Source organism: Rana temporaria, chromosome 3 (assembly GCF_905171775.1).
Source record: "Rana temporaria chromosome 3, aRanTem1.1, whole genome shotgun sequence".
Lineage (NCBI taxonomy): Eukaryota > Metazoa > Chordata > Amphibia > Anura > Ranidae > Rana > Rana temporaria.
The window spans coordinates 279026100-279034783 of record NC_053491.1 but is presented as its reverse complement, the minus strand read 5'-3'; the positions used below and the strand labels follow the sequence as shown (position 1 = coordinate 279034783).

At 45.8% G+C, this 8684-nt stretch overlaps 1 protein-coding gene across 2 annotated transcripts in view; it reads left to right on the top strand.

The window, feature by feature from the left end:
* The first annotated feature begins 5218 nt into the window (after positions 1 to 5218).
* RUFY1 (RUN and FYVE domain containing 1) overlaps positions 5219 to 8684 on the top strand; it is a 229922-nt gene continuing 226456 nt past the window's right edge. Inside the window, exon 1 of one of the 2 annotated variants that reach the window (XM_040344683.1) lies at positions 5219 to 5296. The gene's annotated coding sequence lies outside the window, so the exon portion shown is untranslated. Of the gene's footprint in view, positions 5297 to 5426; positions 5528 to 8684 lie in introns of those variants that run through there. The other variant, XM_040344684.1, reaches the window with a different exon arrangement.

Sequence of the window (8684 nt, the reverse complement as noted above, 5' to 3'; positions counted from 1 at the left end):
AACTTGTGGCAGGTGACGTGGCCAGTTGACGTGGCAGGTGGCGTGGCCAGTGGACAATCCACAACTTGTGGCAGGTGACGTGGCCAGGTGACGTGGCAGGTGACATAGCCAGGTGACGTGGCCAGTGGACAATCCACAAATTGTGGCAGGTGGTGTGGCCAGGTGATGTGGCAAGTGGACAATTCACAACTTGTGGCAGGTGACGTGGCCAGGTGACGTGGCAGGTGACGTGGCCAGTGGACAATCCACAACTTGTGGCAGGTGACGTGGCCAGGTGACGTGGCAGGTGATGTGGCAGGTGACGTGGCCAGTGGACAATCCACAACTTGTGGCAGGTGACGTGGCCAGGTGACGTGGCAGGTGATGTGGCCAGGTGACGTGGCCAGGTGACGTGGCAAGTGACACGCTAAATACACGTACACTGCTGCTCTCCCAGCTGCTCTGGTCTCACAAAATAGCTGAAATGGTTAAATAATATTGTTTTTTGAGCTTAGGGAGGGTCTTATGATGTTTCTTAACCAAATGCTTATAAACGCAAACGCGGTAAAACGCGGTAAAACGCCGCGAAATTCGCGGCAAAAACGGGCGTTTTAAACGCCGTTTTTTGCGTTTGAAAACTTCTGTTTAGATGAGTTTGCATTTGCTTCTCGTGTGCATGGGGCCTTATGCAAGCTGAACACTATTAGAATAACACAAAATTCTAGTGGCAAAAGTATAAAGTGCAGCGCAAATTAGAAAATCCTTGAAATTAAATCTAGACGTGAGAAATCACGACATAAATTTACATATAATAATAAGTGAAATCCATAAATCAGGTATGTGCAAAATAAATATTAAGTATTAAGCATGTAGCAAGTGAAAAAGTCCATAAAAGATGATCCACCAGTGTAAAGGTCCACAAAAAGTGACAATCCCTCGACCGCAGAGTCTCTCTAGGTACTCTCACCTCCAGGTATAGACCCCTGAATTACCAGGAAGTCATACGAAGCAGACAATAAGACCGATCAAATCCTCATAAGAAATCCTCCTTTTTTTTAAAGTTGCTTTTTACACCCAGGAAAGAAAGGTGTAAAAAGAGAAAGGAAGAGTAGAGGGATACGTTTAGGGTTTAAATGGATTGTACAGGATCTTTGCGGTCAAGAAGATAGTTTTATACACAATTATGAAAGTGGATATTTTGTTGCTGTGGAAACTTCCAAGAGAGTGTTAAGCCAATCGGGGAAGAGGGGAGGAGACGCATGGAGGGACACAGGAGCCGCTATCGGACCCGCTGCAAGGTCCCACTGCTCGCCGTCGTCACTCGCATGCCTGACCCGCCACGAGACAGGCACTTAGATTATTCCCTCTGTTTCCTGTTTATATACTCTGCCTGCTGAGCCTGGAGAAATACTAGCTGTCTCTGTGGAGTTATAAGCAACTTTAAAAAAAAGGAGGATTTCTTATGAGGATTTGATCGGTCTTATTATCTGCTTTGTATGACTTCCTGGTAATTCAGGGGTCTATACCTGGAGGTGAGAGTACCTAGAGAGACTTGTGGTCGAGGGATTATCACTTTTTGTTGACCTTTACACTGGTGGATCATCTTTTATGGACCTTTTCACTTGCTACATGCTTAATACTTAATATTTATTTTGCACATACCTGATTTATGGATTTCACTTATTATTATATGTCAATCTATGTTGTGATTTCTCACGTCTAGATTTAATTTCAAGGATTTATATTTTGCGCTGCACTTCTTTCTTTATACACAGCCATTATTGTCTAAACTGCTGGCAACAAAAGTGAGTACACCCCTAAGTGAAAATTTCCAACTTGGGCCCAATTAGCAATTTTTTCTCCCAGTGTGATGTGACTCAGTAAGTGTTACAAGGTCTCAGGTGTGAATGGGGAGCAGGTGTGTTAAATTTGGTGTTATCGCTCTCACTCTCTCATACTGGTCACTGGAAGTTCAACATGGCACCTCATAGTTAACTTGTAGTTGAGGTTGAAATAAGACACAACCTCCGAAACGTCGTCGCTCTGTCACGGCCCGTGACGTCATCGCGCTTCCACGCTATGTGTCTCAAGCCTCGTTCCTGCTGTCCACATCACCCAGACTTCCTGGTTCTCTAGCAGATGAAGATACAGAGGACTGAGAGACATCATACACAGCTCACATCTGTCGCGGATGATCGCCACCTATGGGCCAAAAAGGACTTGTATGCCGAATTCACAAATTTTAAATGTAAATGGATAATGCACCTATTGTCAAATTAAAATTACATTGTTCCTCACCTGGTGGCACCTTCTTTCTTCTTGTCTTACTAGGACCCCCAGGTCTTTTTCTATCCTAGATTTCCCCAGAGGTTCTCCCCCCAGTGTATAAATTGCATTCATATTTTTGCCACCCAAATGCATTATTCTAAATTTTTCTACATTGGACCTCATTTGCCATGTAGTTGCCCATCCCATTAATTTGTTCAGATCTTTTTGCAAGGTTGTGATTTTTATTTATTTTTTACCAAAAATATGTAGAAGAATACGTATCGGCCTAGACTGAGAATTTATTTTTTATAAATGGGCTATTTATTATAGCAACAAGTAAAAAATATTGAATTTTTTTTAAAAATTGATGCTCTTTTTTTGTTTATAGCGCAAAAAATAAAAACCGCAGAGGTGATCAAATACCACCAAAATAAAGCTCTATTTGTGGGGAAAAAAAGGACGTCAATTTTGTTTGGGAGCGACGTCGCACGACTGCGCAATTGTCGGTTAAAACGACGCAGTGCCGGAAGCTGAAATTTCACCTGGGCAGGAGGGGGATATATGTGCCCAGTAAGCAAGTGGTTAAATACACTGCCACTAACTAAACTGCTTTTCTAGCCTGCCTCAGGAGATGTTGTAAGCCTGGGTACCTGGTCAAGAAATGCTGCCCCACCAAATTCAGGACGTGTGCCAAACATTGGTCAAGTGTCACTGTCAAAGGGCGGAGAGAAGGTTGGTGCCATTGTCGCATACAACCATTCCTGGCTCAAGCTGCCGTGGCGTCATTCACCTCTTAGCCTGCCCCTGCTGAGCTGACAGAATCTCTGCCCCAATGTGGCTCCTGTCCCCTAGGCAGAACAGAAGCACTGCATGGAATCTTTAGGCAATGGCGAGGCTGCAGATGGGCACTAAACAGGCTGCAACAATGAGGCTGCAGCTGGGCACTGATATGGCTACATTAATGTGAAATGGCGAGGTTGCAGATGGACACTGATGAGGCTGCATTGATGGGCAATGGCGAGGCTGCAGATGGACACTGATCAAGCTGCATTAATGGGCAATGGTGAAGCTGTAGATGGCCACTGATCGGACTGCATTTGGGCAATGGCGAGGCTGCAGATGGGCACTGATGAGCAATGGCGAAGCTGCAGATGGGCACTGATCAGACTACATTAATGGGCAATGGCGAGGCTGCCAATATACACTGATTAAGCTGCATTATTGGGCAATGGTGAGGTTGCAGATGGGCACTGATCAGGCAGCATTTGGGCAATGGTGAGGCTGATGATGGGCACTGATCAGGCTGCAATTATGGGCAATGGCGAGGCTACATTAATGGGCACTGACCCTTATTTGATTAAAAGTTCTTTATTTAATTTTTTTCCCCTGAAACTTTCCTCCTAAAATTAAAGCGGTTGTATAGTCCCAGAAATATTTTTTTTTGTCACCTGTAAGGCAGAAGGCATAATGAGCTAGTATGCACTGCATACTAGCTCATTATGAAATATTTACCTTAGAACGAGGCATCAGTAACTTACATGGTCCACGCTGAGGTAGCTGACATGTTGCCTCGGCATGTCTTCTGGGTATCGCGGCTCCAGCGCTGTGAGTGGCTGGAGCCACAATGTCGTCACTCCCAAGCATGCATGCGGGAGATTTCTTTCCGGTGATCTGCCGTGCTGGTTCCATGTATCATGGAAGTTCCAGCGCATGCGCGAACTGAGGTGCAGAGATGGTTCCAGCCATCGGGAAAGTTCCTTCAAGCACTGCGCAGGTGCAAACTTGCTGACGGAAATCCCCGAACGGCGGCCGGCATCCAGGGCGACGTGGACTTAGAGGAAAGTGGCCAGTCGGCCTCACGTCCTCGCTGCGCTTGGACGGCTCGCTTCGCTCGCTCGGCCTCCTGTCTCTTTTTTTAACATCCTCCAATCCATGGGGATGTTAAAGAATGAGCCTGGATGCCGGGCGAGGTTCGGGGATTTCCGTCGGGAAGTTTGCGCCTGCGCAGTCAGTGCAGGAACTTCCCCCATAGTGGAACATTCAGGACAAGTCACCGGCAAGGTCCGGCGTCTCCCGGGCCTTCAGCCGAGAATCCCCTGTGCGCATGGGTCACTGCGGCTCATTGTGAGGGGAATATCTCCTAAACCGTAAAAGGTTTAAGAGATATTTTTTTTACCTACAGGTAAGCCTTATTATAGGCTTACCTGTAGGTAAAAGTACAAAAAAAAAGACTATACAACCGCTTTAAGGTGCGTGTTATACATCTGTGTTATATGAAGGGGCAGACTGACCATTGAGTCACTTGGGCACTGCCCGGGGGCCCCATCAGGGTTGCCAGGCTCAGTAAAACCAGGGACAGTATGTAAAAATCTATGTTTTTTTTTTTTTACATCTGTCCCTGATATGTCTGAAACCAACATGCTTCTGATGTGAAAATCCTGAGATTTTAGCTGCCCCGCCTCTGCACTGCCTCCTGGCGTGGTGGCCATCTGTAAGCCCAGGGGCCCCATAGTCTTCTATTGCCCGGGGGCCCCATAGTCTTCTATTGCCCGGGGGCCCCATGAGTTGTCAGTCCGCCCCTGGTTACATGCCAATAAATACAGTAAATAACTTATTGTCTATTGGAGGCTGTATGCTGCACCTGGGCTTCCAGGACAGCGCAAAGACATGGGCATTTGCGATGAATGGGCTCAACCGCCCGAGTGCAAGAGCCTTTAAATGCCTAGTCCCTTCCTGTGCTCTTGTTTCATCTGCTACCTGTTTTGTCACAGCAAGTCAACATCTCAGTCAATACACCTCCTACCAACCAGCAGCCTAGCTATTGTATCCCCTGTCACACGGCACCTCGTACAATCTGTCACCTAACATTGCCCCCTAGCCATCACCCACCACCTCTGAGCCCCCTCTTCCTGCCACCCCCCATGCCAGTACTAGTAAGTGTACTGTTGTGAATGGCCGCATGCTCCGCCCACTTGTTCCTCCTTTGGTTAAAATCACTTCCGGGTCCTGCTAATGGCTGGGAAGTAGCCAATATGAATGCCGTGTAGCGGTAAGGAGGAATACCCCTCTTGTACAGCCCTATGGCTAGACAAATTCCACTCCTTACTTCTTAGACAGGCTGCTAGTATGTGATAAGGGGGTAATGGTACGCTGGTGTCGGGTGTGTTATAGCCGGGTAGGGGCGGGTCATGTGACTGCTAGAAGGAAGTGAGTTTGGCAGCTGCTGTCAGCACAATACTATGTCTACAGATTGCTTTGCTGTATCGTATGGATAGAAGAGGTATTGTGCATGTTGTTGAAGGACGTAGTACTCATGATGCAAACATGAAACTGCTTATTGTGTTGAACTTATACAAGCTAATAGTGCTGCTAATGTAATGCAGGGGCATGTTTGCATGCTGGGTGTAAGAATGGTCCATCATGCTGGAATTTTCTCATCACTTAGCCTAAATGCTTAAGATCAGGTATGGTTTGTGTTGCATATGCATAGTTCTATTGGTCCAGTTGGACCAACCTAAGTACAGTATACGTATTCCATACCAGTGGGACCGCCGTGGAAATGTTGAATCGCTGTAGTAGTTGATGCTATAGGGATCGCAGCGGTCTTTCCGGGTGTTGTGCCAACATTCAGAGAACAAGGTGGCGAGGTAGTGTGGCGACGTCACCATCTCCAATCGGACAATGATTGGCTAAAATTTGGAAAGATTCAAAGATTTCTCTCAGTGGTGCCAGTACCGAGAGAGCGACCACCCCTGTGGTTACTATACAGTAGGGGACTCCAAATACAGTGAGGATCAATGTAGTAGTGGTGACTACAGTGATTTGTCATTTTCATGGTGGCCCCACAGGTATGGAATATGTCTACTTAGACTAATCTAAGCTGGACCAATGTAACTAGGCAACACAAGCTATATCTGGAGTTCCAATTTAAAGCATAACTAGATTCATCTCACCCCTCCCCCCCTTTGTGGAGAGGGATTAGAACAACTGTCAGGTTTTTATTGCTTCCTGTGTGCCCATTTGGAAGATTCGGTTGTCTGTATTTGTCATGTGTACTGCTATCACCAAAAGTGAAAGTTAAAGTGGTTGTAAAGGCACAAGGTTTTTTTTACCCTCGTGCAATCAATGCATGACAATAAAAAAAAACCCTGTGTGCAGCAGCCCCCTAATACTTACCTGAGCCTACTCTCAATCCAGCGATATCCAGGAGAGCCTTGCCTCTCCATGGACTTAGACTTCTAATTGGCTTTTGGCAGCAAGGGGTGCCATTGGCTCCCGCTACCGTCAATAACAGTCAGTGAGCCAATTGGGAGGGCATGGGGCTGAACCGTGGCTCTGTGTGAATGGACATACAGAGCAGCGGCTCTGCTTGCTGTTGGGGAACCAAGCAGGAGGTAGGGACCCGAGAAGATGATCTGGGCTGCTCTGTGCAAAACCAATGCATAGGGCAGGTAAGTAAAACATGTTTGTTATTTTTTTATAAAAAAACAAGACTTTAAAGTGGAGTTTCCATCCCAAAATTTTTCCATTTTTGTGCTCATTAGAACTAAAAATAATATATATATATTTTTTTACTCATCTGGAAATGCCTGTTGCTATGCGGTCCCACGAAATCTGCCTTTGAAACCACCTAGGATTCTGACATCATCTCCCTCTAATGCTCCTGGGAAATGTGTGTCATCATTTCCCAGGATGCAGTGCGCTGTCCAATTATCACTCCCCATCCAAGACTTCCAGGAAGTAAGTGCCTGTAGGCTTCACAATGCCCACAAGCAAAATGACAACGGTGTAGACATAGTTTTTTAAACTATCTTTTTTGAATATCTATGCAGATCGGCGACGGATTGTAAAATAGTAAGTGACCGGATTTATATTATAAAAACGCAGGATGAAAGGACATACATTTAAAAAATGCTAATTGTGATTGGAACTCCGCTTTAATATCGCTTTAAACACAAACCCCAAGTTTTGAGTTGTCACCAGACCATGAATAGAAGGGAAATCTTCCATCCGGTGATTCTCTCACTTAGGAGAGATTTCCTCTCACTTCGTGTTTCTGCTATGGGACAGGAAGTGAAGGTGAATTTCCTGAATGAGCGATAGATCACAAAAAAACTGTCAGGAATTAAAACCCTTCCTTAGGCCCCTTTTACACTGGGTCAGCATGTGCGGTGGCTGTATAGCGCCAATATTTTTAGCGGCGCTATACCGTCGGAATTGCGGCGGTATTCGGCCGTTAGCGGTGCGATATTAACCCCCGCTAGCGGACGAAAATGGGTTAATACCGCCGGCAATGCGCCTCTGCAGAGGCGTATTACCGCGGTGTCCCTTTGTTTTCAATGGGAAGGAGCGGTATACACACCGCTCCTAAGATGCTGCTTGCAGGAGATTTTTTTTTCTCCCGCCAACGCATCGCCTCGGGCTTTCACATTGAGAATGCTGGGGCAGGAGTATCTCAGGCATTATTTACTTGCTATTTTTAGCGCTAAAACGCCTGAAATACTCCTCAGTGTGAAACGGGCCTTACTCTATCCAAAATGAAACAAATATTGCCTTTTGTTCAATTTTAAGTAAAATAATACGTTAAACATTTATCGAATGATAAAGTACTGACTTAGTTTGTACTGAGGCGTACAGCTCAGCTTTGTACCTTAAGAATGAGCGACATGCTGGGACAAAGATGATATGCGGCCCATGGGTGTGTCTAAATGCACTGAATACAGGTTGTGGATTAAAGCGCATTAATAAATAGGGTTACATATCACATCTTGCATACACTGTACACAGTCTGCAGAGCATCTACCCACAACATGCACCGTAATTACTGCTCTTTGAGAATCTCACATAAATCTTGAATTGATCCTGCCAAATGTGTACACACACAGATCCAGAGTAGCAGAGAGTACAGTGCATGTCCTGCTATGAGTGTACTGTACACAGATCCAGAGTAGCAGAGAGTACAGTGCATGTCCTGCTATGAGTGTACTGTACACAGATCCAGAGTAGCAGAGAGTACAGTGTATGTTCTGCTATGAGTGTACTGTACACATATCCAGAGTAGCAGAGAGTACAGTGTATGTTCTGCTATGTGTATACTGTACACAGATCCAGAGTAGCAGAGAGTACAGTGCATGTCCTGCTATGTGTATACTGTACACAGATCCAGAGTAGCAGAGAGTACAGTGCATGTCCTGCTATGAGTGTACTGTACACAGATCCAGAGTAGCAGAGAGTACAGTGTATGTTCTGCTATGAGTGTACTGTACACAGATCCAGAGTAGCAGAGAGTACAGTGCATGTCCTGCTATGTGTATACCGTACACAGATCCAGAGTTGCAGAGAGTACAGTGCATGTCCTGCTATGAGTGTACTGTACACAGATCCAGAGTAGCAGAGAGTACAGTGCATGTCCTGCTATGTGTATACTGTACACAGAT